General features: G+C 28.3%; 1 long non-coding RNA gene across 1 annotated transcript; it reads right to left on the minus strand.

The window, feature by feature from the left end:
- Positions 1-10,820: 10,820 nt before the first annotated feature.
- Positions 10,821-12,555, minus strand: LOC147812508 (uncharacterized). The gene is made up of 2 exons (XR_015432899.1): positions 12,349-12,555; positions 10,821-11,046 (listed from the first exon to the last, which is right to left on the minus strand). It is a non-coding gene; the product is annotated as an uncharacterized LOC147812508 (long non-coding RNA).
- Between the last annotated feature and the right edge of the window lie 1,426 nt (positions 12,556-13,981).

Raw genomic sequence — 13,981 nt, forward strand, 5'->3', positions numbered from 1 at the left:
GTAATTACCCTCTTTCATACATTTTAAAGGGGTACAAAAAAAAAAGAATATGAGGAGTTACAAGTTACCATGTGAATGAGAAGAGACAAAAATATTTAAAATCTTCAATCAACCACTTTTGTGTTCAATAAAATCAAAGGACTTTAAATCACAGAGTAATTTAGTTTATTTGTTGAGTGATTTTAAAAGCAATCCACTTTCTCCAAGTGAGATCTTTACGTGTCATATTTTATGTCTTATATTCAATTTTTAGATTATTTCATTGGTTTTTATGGTAATTATTATCAGAATTTGGAAACGTTTGTCTTTTACTTATATATTTATTTACGAGCCCTAATGTTTTAACCTCCTTTATACGTTAGCTGTTTGTTAAAATTTTATTTGCTTTAAATTGTTTTTAAGTACTGTTTATAAGCCTCAAAAAATTATCAAAGAAAAATAAATCTCGAAAAATATTGTTTCACAATTCTATGAAAAATATTTTTACGCTATATCACTTCGACAAGCGTTAACACAGCTCGTTGTTGGATATAAAAATGCTAGAAGAATCAGGATAATTCCAGTTATTATTTAAGTGATTGCTCGCTATTAAGTTTTCTTGAAAAAGTCTGCAAATTATAAAAATTAGCTGTTCTCTAAACTAGGCAACCTCTATCTATAAATAAATATGGACTTTTAAAACATGTATATTTGATTATTGATTTTTTGGGTTGAATGTAAATACACTTAAGTTAAAAATTATCAAATGTTGAAAGATATATGAATCACTGATTTTCTGAAAATCATGGTTTAAGCGAAGAGAATCTTTTGAAATTTATCTCTTATTTTCTTTCAGTATTTAAATAAATTAAAACCCTTTCTTGAGTGCTATTGAAACAAAAAGCATAATAATCAATTAATTTTCCTCAATTTTACTTAATAAAACTCAATTAATTTCCTTTACATTCATTATGCAGAATTCATTAACTGCAACAGTCAATTGTGGACACTTAAAACGGCAATTCTTTTCTAAGTGAGTTTAAAAACTTTATATGGAAAAAATATTTATTAGTTTTTCAAAATCAACTCTTATCTTAACTAAATGCTTGCCATAATTCATACATAACACAATTTCTCCTAAAAAAGAAAAACCCAGAAGTATGTAAGAGTCACTCATGCTCTAGAAGTATTTAACATACTATGAATAATTGACGAAAACAAATATTATCAAAGGATTTAATGAATCAAAATTGTACAGTAATCTATAAAAACTTACAATTTCTTCAGAAATTTGAACATCCTGCTTTGTGAAAATGCTAAATTAATTTCTAGGCAAACAAATTAATATCGCTAAGCAATGAAATGTTTTTCAATATTTTTAGAACGTGATGACGTCATAGAGCTAACAGTAATGCATAATACCATTAGGAATAAAAATTAGCTTATAGCTCAGACAGATTCAAAAAAAGCTTAGAACCTGTTTTAATCTTCGCCAGATTGATTTTTTTTGTCCCCATCAGAAAAATAAATGAAATCAGTTAAAATTTAGCCAAAATAAATATTTATGATAACAAAATATAATAAATTAATTTTGAAAATTTTTATCTCACAATAAAAAACAGCAAATTTTATCTATCAATTCAAAATTCCCCTAAAAGATTTAATTAAGATATATTGAAAACAGATTTCCACATTCTAAATTTCTTTAGATTAAATTAAACGTTTTGAGCAAAATAGCTAAACACGCCGCAGTAAAGCTTTGGAGATTTGAAATTATTTTTTATTTTATTGGAATTGTAAAAAAAAATCGGCATGGCATCTTGGCAACATTTTTTTACGAAGCTCTTTAAGATTATAAGCCAAATAATCATGAATAATATGAAAATATTATTGTATTTACAGTCAATATTAAACATTTAGTAATTGTAACTTTATTGTAATAGTAAATTTATTTTTAAATGAGTAAAGTTTTCTCTCTCAAGATAATATAATGAATCCAAATTTTAAAATTTTCATTAACTATATTATATTAACTATATTTTATTATTGTTTTCCATTCAAAAAGCACCTAAAATGTTTGAGTGAGTTTCATTAAAAACAAATTTTTACACCTAAAATTTCTTAATATTTGATTAAATGTTTTGTGCACAATTACCTAACACACTGATATAAATCGTTGGAGCTTTGAAATTATTTTTTTATTTTACTGAAATTGCGGAACTAAACAATAGGACAACATTGTTTTAAGAAATATTTAACCATTGTAAGACAACTAATTATGAATAATATAAAGATACTATTTTTACAGCGAATACTAAACATGCCGTAAAAGAAAGTTAAGCTGCATGAAATATAAAACAAAATAAAACACAGAGATGATAAAAAAAGTTGACACGGTTAATATAATTACTGGAAGTAGTTTAATTTTATTTATTTATTTTTATGTAGGATTTTTAGCACGATTTAAAATATAGTATGGTTAATTATCAATCGAAATGAAGTTTTGAAATACTGAAGTTAAGAAAAATTAAGTTCTTCCAGAAATGATATAAAACAATATTTGTATGGTATATGCAGTGGATCTTATAAGTTTATTCTTTTAATGGAGCTTCAAACCTATTTTTTTATGTACCAGTTAGTGTACAAAAATGATCACTTATGTGCCAAGTTTCGAAAAAAAGAAATAATGAAATAAATGAATATTTGAAATGAAATTTTTTTTAAATACTTAAAAAAAAAGTACCCGTTACGTTTCTGAAAAGTATGCTAGTTAATTTAATTTTATTTTATAACCGTCGTTGAACTGCCGACCTTTTTTTTTGGGTTTGGGACTACTAATGTTCTGATTGTAATTAGAATAGTAGCCTTGAAATTTCGAACCCAATCCAGTAGACAAGGGAACTCCTGGATCAAGTATTGGGAGAAATTTTATGTCGTGGAGGACTTTTTGATGGAACTAATCCGCATTTGCGCAAAGGGACTCTAACCCCTGATCCATCCATCACTGATGATATTTCACGTCAACACTGTGGTCCGTGCAAGCCGGATGTGGATTCGTTTCGACCAGCCATTGCGGGGGATTCGAACACGGTTCACTTCATTGGAAGCCGAACGTTTTATCCCCTGAGCCATCGCGACTCATGCTAATTAATTGGAATATTTCTTAAAATTTTGTTACAGAATCCGTCGTAAGGCAAATGTAACAAAAACCACCCAGGTTAAGATTTAGAATTAGTGGCCCCTTGGTTTGCGGATAATTTTAGTTCAGTTTTGCTGAAACCTCGTTTCTGGTTACCATGATATTGTTTGCTATCTTTGGTTTCAACGTCGTCACCTTCGGATTATCATAACTTAAGTTTACAGTTAAGTGATTGGTTTTTAGTTTTTAAGATGTACTGATTTATTTTCAAATCACTAAACATAAGATGGGCCACCTATTGTAAACTATTCACACTATATTTTATGTGGCCTACGGTATGTGTGATAGACAATTGTTAGATTATTTTAAACTTTTGTTGGTTTTAATTGTGATCATTATTTTGAAAAGATATAATTCTTTCTCACTTAAATATTAATTTATGAGTCTTAATGTGTTATCCTCCTTTTCAACCATATCTGTCGGATAAAATTTCTCTTGCTTTAAATTGCTTTTAAATCACTATTCATGAACTTTTAAATAATTTGAAGCATTTGTTTGATTTTGGAAAGAAACTGAAGGAGGATAAAAAATGATTTGTAAATTTAGATTGATTTGGGTTAGTGGGTTTTTGGTTTGATAGGTTTTGGAAATTAGTATCATCATTTGCAATTTAATAAAAGCGGGCAGTATAATACGCATTTATTTTGTTCATTTGGAAAAAAACATGAAAATATAGAACGCTAGGAAACTACCAATCGCCGCTTTTAGAGTACCAATAAATGTTTCTGTAATTTATCTATTATATCTTTCAGTATTTGTAGGAAATATAAGTAGTTTAGAGTGTCATCTGTGTATTATTAGGGAAATTTAAGTTTTCAAAACACCTAACTTTAATAATTTTTTTATAAATCTGTGAAATTTTTTTTTACAGTGCACCATTAAGCTAGACGTGGGGCCAGCACTTTGGCTGATATAAAAACGACGGACGAATTGGGATCTTCATCAATTGATGAATATCTAAGAGACCCTTCGCTATTGAGATTTCTCGAAAAATTATCAAGGAAAATGTCTAAACATTATATATATTACTGGCACTCCATATTTAGCAGCCATTATCCATAAATAAATGTGAATCCATAAAACGTTAGCAGTGCATATTTGAATAATATTTTTAATGATGCATGTAAATGCATGGAAGTAAAATATTATGGAATGTTTTAAAAGGAGGTCAAGCACAGTTTTATTTTTTTTTATTTATTTATTTCACTTATTTATTTTCTTGAAATTGTAGTTAAAGAGTAGCGAGGTAAAATTCTTTGAAATTTATCTTTTATTTCCTTTTGTTCAATGTTTAATAACATTAATTCCTTTTTGAATGCTATTAAGACAAAAATCAATTGTGATAATTAAACAAATTTCAATCACTTTTAAATAAATATGTTAAATTCATTAACTGCAACAGTAAAATGTGGCGAATTGAAACAGCGAATAATTTGGTTCTCTTTTAATCCAGCACGATTTTTAAAATCTTATTTCTTTAACAATTTTTTTTATCGTCTTTTGACAAATTTGGCGTTGCAATTCCACCAGAGTAATTTCATGTGAACAAACTGTAACTTTGTGCTAAAATCATAGTAATCCAAATAACGAAGTGAACTCAGATGCATCACCCAAGTGAATAGGATGTTACTGCTGCGTTACTACTTACAGAAACTATAATGTTTCATAATAAATCACTATCAAGTGAAGTTAATTTCTTACACTATAGCCTTACTTAATTAGTATTGGTTTGAATCTCTTGTAAACGCACAAAGTATTTTTTGATATGGCACTAATTGTGTTGTGATTACAATAGTAACATTTACATAATTTCTTTAATTGAGAATAATGAAGTCTAGTGCCAATTTCAAATTATAATGTTTTAATTATAGACATTACAAGTGAAATAAGATTTATAAAATCATAAAATATGCCTGCACGAAAAATATTAGATTAAGCAAACCAATGAAGTTTATTTTCTTAAGAAAAATTGTTCACGTGGAATATTTATTTAAAAGTCTAAGCAGGTCGATATTATAAAATTAATCGTGAGTTGTGTGGCGAGATTTTAACTTCTTCAGTAATTGTTATGACTACTGATTTTGTACGAAAAGTGGTAACTAAAATTTGAGTCAGAAATACATAAAAAGAATGAAAAAAAGCGACTTGTTGAATCCCATTGAAATGAAGGATTTTAATTTCTCGAAAAATAGAACATACTCTTTTATGCGTTATACATAATATACAAATTATACAAGCTACAAAATCATAAAATTAGCTAATACTGCTCGATTTATTTCGAAATTTCTTGTGGGAAATAAAATTAGTACATTGTTTTAAATCAACTTTTAATGTGTGTTAATTTACATACAATGCAATTTATATAAATTAACACAAATTAAAAGACTTCTATATATGCCAGCTTTTAAAAAGCGGAGATATATAAAAGTCTTTCACATACTAGTATTTAACAGGCTGCAAATAAATATCAAAAACAAATACTATTAAATGATCTTATGAATTTAGAGTATAAAGTAATCTATAAAAACTTACAATTTCTTCAGAAATTGGAACATCCTGGTTAGTTCGTTTTAAAAAAATGATAAATTAATTTCTAAGCAAACAAATGAATATTTTTTCCAATATTTTTAGAACGTGATGACGTCATAGAGCTATTATTAATACCTAATACTACTAGGAATAAAAATTAGCTTATAGCTCGGAGAGATCAAAAAAGAATTGAAAGCCTGTTTTCATTTTTCTAGATTGATTTTTTTTGATTACCATCAGAAAAATAAATGAAACCAGTTAAAATTTATCCAAAATAAATATTTGAGATAACAAATTTTTATAATAAATTAATTCTTAAATGAATAATTTTTTTCTCTTAATATAAAATAGTAAATGCTAATTTTATTCACCAATTCCTAACATCCAATACATAAAAGATTTAATTAAGATATATCGAAGACAGTTTTCCACATTTTAATTTTATTTAGATTAGATTAAATGTTTTGAGCACAGTAGCGTAACACACTGATGTAAAGCTAAGGAGCCTTGAAGTAATTTTCTATTTTACTGGAATTGAGAAAAAAAAACGATATGACAAATTGACAATATTCTTTTATGAAACTTAGAACGATTGTAAGACAAATAATCATGAATTATGTAAAACTATTATTGTTTTTACAGTCAATATTAAACATAATATAAAATGTAATTTATTCCACTTTTTGATCATAACCTCTTAGCCACTGTAACGCGTCGCTCTATGCAAGACAGATTTAAAAATAACAGGATGTCGTTTGAAGCTTAGTCACTAGAAAACTACTACTTAAACCAAATAATCGCAAAAAAAAAAATCATTATAATCGATACTAGGCAAATATTACAATATTTGCAATAAAATTTCCTGTTATTTTCAGATAGTCCTCTATAATTACAGTGTTGCCCAGGGAACACCAGACGAGGAGGCGAAGTTATATTATTTTGACTGCCAGTTTTTTAAATGCAATAATTTCAGGAAAAATTGATGAAATAATAGTATAAAAAAATAAAACTAGCATATCGAAATTGAAAAATTACAGGAATTTCTTTTGTTTCAGATATTTCTTATAAAGAATTGAAAATATTAAAAATTAAAACATGTAAAAAATAACATCATAATTTAATTGAAGAATTAAGAAAAGTTCTTTTGTTCGAGACGTGTCTTTTATGAAGAATTAAAAAAATATAATCCTGACCTATTAAATATTATTGCGTATATTACTGAAACATACCGAAAAAATATTGGGATTTTCTCAAAGAAAACAAAATGCTCTTAGTTAAACTAAAAAGTTAATCGTTAGTTAGCTTACTAAACTAAAATGTTCGTTATAATTCATATGAATCATTTTTTTAAATGTATTTAGTAGTCAAAATAGTTCCCCAAAGGAGCTGCCACATTCTACTATTTCATTCCAGTTGTTGACTTTGTGACAGCCCCCCGAGGAGTAGATAAAAATCGCTGAATCCATGTATCCCAAGAAAACATTTAAAATTCGGAACAGAACTGATAATTCTATCAAATAGAAAAATATTAACTGGTATATACACATAAGTGCAACTCTAAATACGAAATTTCAACATCCAAATACCAAATAAAGCTTAGACATTTTATGTAATAATAAGCAGCTAATAAGCCAATGTATCTTAAAAGCTAATAAACCAAAACACATGTGATATAAATTTTGCTTAATGTACTACAGTAATAATGAAAAAATCAAAATTAACTACGTTTTTTTTTATTGAAGTTTAAAATTTTGATACCAAAGAGGTCAAACAATCTTTCCATTAGGAGAATCTCAGTTCTTAATTCAGAATAGAAATGATCACGTGAGAACAAAATCAACGGTTCAAACTTCCTACTCCTCTGCACAATCTAACCAAAGTGGAATAACAATTCTGAAATATCATTTCAGTTGTCTTGTTGTCTTCATCTTAGTGATAAAAAGCATTTTTAACATTTTATAATAAGAAGCTGAAGCCATTGTATGGAGTGGGCCAGCGAATAATTTCAGACAAATTAGTAATTGAAACAAACAATAAAAAATTATTTTTCAAGTAATTAAATATTAATCAAGTATTCAAAGTCTTTACACATGCGGGTTTCAAAGTCATAGTTTTTACACAATTAGTTTTTTTAGTTCTTTTAATCCAGTAAAAGGTAATACGACATTTTCTGTGCTACTACTTTTACGCTTTATCATTTTTTAATTATTGCATTTTAACAAATAGAAAATTGGTAATCGAAATGAGTTGTAAGTGGCGTAAAGCAGAACTCTCTACCTATGGTAATACTTTTGCATGCTTTCACCATTAGCGTGTGGAGAGTCATAGAAGAGGGTGGTACGTTACTTTCAGTCTTGATTTTCATGTAGATTAAAATATTTTAAGTTGGAAAACTATATGAATCTGAAAACTACATTAAACACATTTCTAAAAGAAAGTATCATATAAATTTTCAAAAATATTTTTATTAATTAAAAATGAGAAATATTAAGAAAAGGAAAAATATCATAGTACATTACTATACAACTGAAAAGAGGAGGAGGGAAGGAAGAAGGGCCGAAGGCGTGGAACCTGTCTTCTTCCCAGAGGGCGTATTCAAGCGTTGCGATCACCTATATTAAAATGACTTTTACGAAAGAATTTGAGAATCAAAATATTTAGATTTTTCAACAATTAATGAATTTTATTTTAGTTTTCTTCAAACTGACATTTGCCACTCTCAATTTTTCTCCAACCCTGTTAGAAAAAGTGCATTTTAAATTTTAGCAATGATTATAAATTCTTCATTTGAAATAAATCTTTTTCTCTTCCAGCCGAGAAGAGTACTGTTAAAAAAAATCATTAGTTTGAAATTTAAGCATTGAAATATTATTGTAAATAATAAATTGTCTATTTTTTCTGTAGACCATCTTATTTTATATTCAATTTTCATCCAGACTGCCTTCGTGCCTTTAAATAAATTTTAGTGTGAAATTTAAGCCGTGAAATATTAGAAAGTAATTATTGAAAATGAAGAATTTATTTCTCCAGGCCCAATTTTTTCCATTTTCCAATTTTTTACAGACTGTGGGGGAAATCTGAAAAAAAAAAGTATTAGTTTTGAATTGAAGAAATGAAAAATTATGAATGGTTAGTTGAAAATGAGGAACTTTCTGTTTTCTCCAGAACGTGGTAATTCTGTAAGAAGAAAGCATTTACGTGAAATTGAGGAAACTAAATATTATGAAATGTTCATTTCGAATGAAGAACTTTCTATTTTTCTCCAGATCATGGGATATCTAAAGAAAAAGATATTAATTTGAAATTGAAGAGAAATGGAAAATTATGAATTCTTTTTAGCAAATGAAAGATTATCTGTTCTTTTCCAGACTTTCTTCTAACATTTCCTTCCACCAGACCAAGCTGATCCTAATAAAAAAATATTTTTGGTCTCAAATAAAAACAAAACAAAACATTTATCATGTTCAGATTTTTTTGATAAGAAATGATAGTAAATACAGTTATATTTCTTTTTGTCTAATCTTATTTGATATACTTAATTTATTATGTTCTTGTTTAAAGAATAGTGAATGTTGCAAAATATTGATATTTTTCGAATAATAACTGTAAATCTTAATATTAATTTATTCTTGATGGATAATTAAATAAAGTGAAATAGTGACTTAATACTGTATTTACAGAAAAATTACTATTAAAAATATTTTTAGTTAATTTTTAGGAATTTGAAAAATGGTGGTTTAAATTCAAAAATAAAATTTTTTAGTAATAGGAAATTTAAAAAAAAATGAACAGAAAATTTCTCAAAATTTTTTTTTTCAATTCTTTATCTTTTTGAAAAACATTTAAAAGAAAAATATTAAAAAGCACTGAGGCACAAGGTTAGAATGCCAAAAAAAAAAAAAAAAAAAAATTAAATCACGTTAGTATTCGAGAAACTATTTGAAAGTCGGATTTAAAAAAAGGTTATATTAATATCTAAACGCTGATCACGATCATTTTTTAAAAAAACGGTTAGCACTCAAAAATGATTGTTATTAATTTATAAACCTCCCCACTATGATGAGATTGCGTCATTCGTAAAGATCAAGATCAAAACCAATATTTCGGGCACCCTTCCTGATTCCCGAACAGGACTAGGTCCATAATGAAATTTCGGGTATCTTCCTGGATCCCAAGCCAGACAAGGTCCAAAATGAAATTTTGGGTTTCTTCTTGGATCCCAAGCTAGACAAAGTCCATAATGAAATTTGGGGGTTCTTCTTGGATCCCAAGCCAGACATAGTCCATAATGAAATTTGGGGTTTCTTCTTGGATCCCAAGCCAGACATGGTCCATAATGAAATTTAGGGTTTCTTTTTGGATCCCAAGCCAGACATGGTCCATAATGAAATTTCGGGTATCTTCCTGGATCCCAAGCCAGACAAGGTCTATAAGGAAATTTGGGGTTTCTTCCTGGATCCCAAGCCAGACATGGTCCATAATGAAATTTGGGGTTTCTTCTTGGATCCCAAGCCAGACATGGTCCATAATGAAATTTAGGGTTTCTTTTTGGATCCCAAGCCAGACATGGTCCATAATGAAATTTAGGGTTTCTTGTCGGATCCCAAGCCAGTCAATGTCCATAATGAAATTTCGGGATTCTTTTTGCATTCCAAGCCTGACATGTTCCATAAAGAAATTTCTATTTCTCTCTTGGATCACGCTCTAAAGAAAGTCAAAATAAAGTTTTGGATTTTTCCTTGGATCCCGAAGCAGTCAAATTCAAAGAAATTGGTCCATAATTGAAATAAATGAAACTAATTACTGAGAAAACTATTTTGTTCCTATATCTTTAACTAAGATTTTTTGTTGTTGTTTTTAAGCATAATTTAAAGATAACAATTTTTAAATTTTAGTAGAAATTCATCTCTAGTACGACAGTCAAAAGATTATTTATAGTTTAATAAATGATTTTATATCGCAATTAAAAAAACCCCAGATATTTCATAATATTAAGAAATTTTTTCTTCTTGACGTGTCTGTTAGGACAAAATTTTTGATAATTACTCTTAAACTTTCATTATTAATGAGGTTATTGAAATATTTATCCGTTAAAAGTAGAGTTCTTTTTTAATCGTAAAATAGAATAATTTTAATTTTATATATTAAGAAAAGAAAATTTATGTCTTAGAATAATATGAAATATCTGGGAACTGTCCCTTTCGGGATAAAATATTTTGTTATTGACCCTAACTGAAAGAATGAAGCCGTGGTTGGGCTCGTGGATCAAACTTATCTGATTTGTTTTGCATAAGCTGTTTGGTCACCATGGGAAATGACTGGCTGCGTTCAAAGTCATGCTACAAATAACAACAAAGGAAAAACACTTTAAGTAAACAAATTACTCCCAATATAGCTAAACGAATTTTTATAAACAAATATTTACCAACTAAATGTTTGAAATAAAGTCTAGAAAATATCTGTGTAATATCTAGTAAAAATAAATTATTTTTTAAATTGCTTAAAACATAATCAAATTTAGAGTTCTTAGCTATTAAATATTTATATTAACTAAAGGGCTCTAACTTAATTTGATCTTACATTAATTGGGTGTCACTTATTAAAAAGACCTTTGATTGCATATAGTAGTTAAAGCACTGGGCTGTAATCATGACAGACTGAGATTCTGCCCCCCCTTGTCGCTCCAGCTCTAGATCGAGTGCTAACATCGTGTTTGAGACATAAAAGCGGCCAGAGAGAAATATTGATCCTATTTCCACTATTATATCATTGGTTTCGAAATTAAACTTAACTAGCTGCCATGTCCACCTTGGAAGACAACTATTTACTGTGTGAATGCTTCATTTTTCACAAGTGATAAAATTTATCTGCTTAACAAGTTTTAAAAATATCCACGTACATAATACTTAAAAAACTCTAAATAAATATTTTCAAATTTGACTTCTTGACAAACGTGACTATTTAATCAACAAAACAGGAATGCAGAAGTTTTCGAAAAGCATATAATAATAGTAGTTTCTGTCAAGTGTGAAGAATGTATTTTTCGGTATGTTTTATGACACTGAGACAAGCCATCTAATCAGATGCTAGAGTGTCGTGGTGTATTATTTCTAATATTAAACTCCTCTTTTGTTCACTTTCAATGTTCCCTTATTTGCATTTGGGGGGATATAATCATCGACTATGTTTACCTTTATCTATCAAAAGGTACATCAAGATTGAATCAAGTTAACATGTCTTATATATTAGTGTACTGGTATTTAATTTTTGTGGTGGTAGTTACGCATTACTCTAATTCCAGAATTTTATCTTTGTTTGCATTCGATGACTGAATACCACCAGCTGATTTATGCTGTTTATTTATTTACTCGTTATTTACTTATTTAGCTCATTATTTTTCCCCCTTCATTGGCCGGGAGAATCGTATTTAATTCATTTGATATTTAAGCGCTATTTTGTAAGTAAATCAACTGTTTAACGCGGAGCATTCATCAATTTTGACGAGTTCATAATCCGTCCGGAGGTCACGATTATATAACAAATATCAAAAGGTACCTCAAGATTGAGTCAAGTTAACATGTCTTATATACTAGTGTATTGATATTTATTTTTTGTAGTGGTAGTTAAGGCCACACAATTACCTGTCTCAGAACGTAGAAACTGTGTCTCCAAGCGCGATGTATGGATCTCTTATAGCCGTAGGGTGATGTGCAGATATCGTCTACGGCAGTGAAAACGATAGGAGCAGCAGGCCCTCCATCAGAGTCAACCATCTCGGGCAGGCTACTGAATACCTCCTCAATCAAGGGAATGCTCTCTTCCTTGAATTTCTTGGAAACTTGCTTGAGTTTCCTTCTGAGTATCCTGAAAATAAAATAAAAGCAAACAAATGGTTTAAGTATAACAGCTTAAAAATTCTTTTCCAATTGAAGCCTTGTAGCAAAGCCATGGATGATTATTAAGGAAAAAATATAATGCACCGGTGAACAAATAACATGATTTTCAATGTTCATTCCTTTGCACCAAATAAGTAACAAATTCGACAGATAGAATGATGCGAAAAAAATGCTCTTAAATGGAATGCTTCATTACTGTTAGCAAAAGTGGAACATTCCCTAGAAGTAGACAGTTATAAATATAGTGTTTGTATGAACAGTAATGCCAAATACCTTGCAAAATATGAAGTTATCTTAAAACAAAGCATAATATGATTGCTATTAATAAATTTAAAATGGGAAATTTATAATAATAATTATAGAAAAAATTTAAAACTAGTACCATATGCATTGACAAACTAGATAAAGATAGTAAAGAGGGGGGGGGGGTAACAACCAAAATTAAAAAATATAATTCGTCGAAAGGAATATTTCGGAGTAGTTTATTTTGGTTCGGTTTGAATGGGTTCAGTTTTGGAATAACAATTTAACGAGAGTTATACCAGCCGTTCATATATATTTTTCTCAGGTAAATAATGAGTGATATGACAAAAAAAATTCAAAATTTAGTTACGTGATAAAATTTTTTTACAGTTATAAAATTATCTGATGATGTGATACTAACATAAGATATGAAGTATCTCTTTTAAAAGGGCAACTGAAAAAATATTATTTAATTTTAAATTATTTTAACAATTAAATTGAATTTATTATTTTAACGTCTAATAAAATTTTTTAAAATTTAATGTTGAGCGAAATATTTTATTTTCATGAATCAAGCAAAATCCAAAATCTAATATATAATTATTACATACCGAAATCTTTTCAATGTGTTCAAAATCTTTAATCAAAATCTTTGGATCAAATTTCATTAAAAGATTAAGATAATAACTCGAATAAAAAAATGACTTATCATTTAACAAAAGTAAACCCAAGTAAAATTGAACTATGAAACGAGGTGGACGAAGAGATCCAGAGTTGAGAGTTATATTCAAACTCAACACATGAAGGTTCATTTAATTCAACAAGAAGTCATCAAGTTAAAGAGTTCATTTTATCTCAGTGAGATCTTCAGGATATTCTGAGATAATGAACGTGGAACTCGAAAAATGATGAAGTTCAGAAAAATTCAAAGATCTTAAGTACTATAAGTCCGACGTGAAAAACAAAAGGTGAAAAAGAGAAGTTTGAGGGTCAATGCTTGCTGACGGACATGGGGCTAACTAAAACACAACAAGACAACATTTCACACGCATAACACCTAACTCGCCTCCAAAAAAGACAGTAAACTCAAATGCATCTTCAAAGTGAATAAGTTGCTAATTCTGCATTATTCACG

Source organism: Parasteatoda tepidariorum, chromosome 4 (genome assembly GCF_982258835.1).
Source record: "Parasteatoda tepidariorum strain Cologne lab strain chromosome 4, Ptep-v5.0, whole genome shotgun sequence".
In the NCBI taxonomy this organism is placed as follows: domain Eukaryota; kingdom Metazoa; phylum Arthropoda; class Arachnida; order Araneae; family Theridiidae; genus Parasteatoda; species Parasteatoda tepidariorum.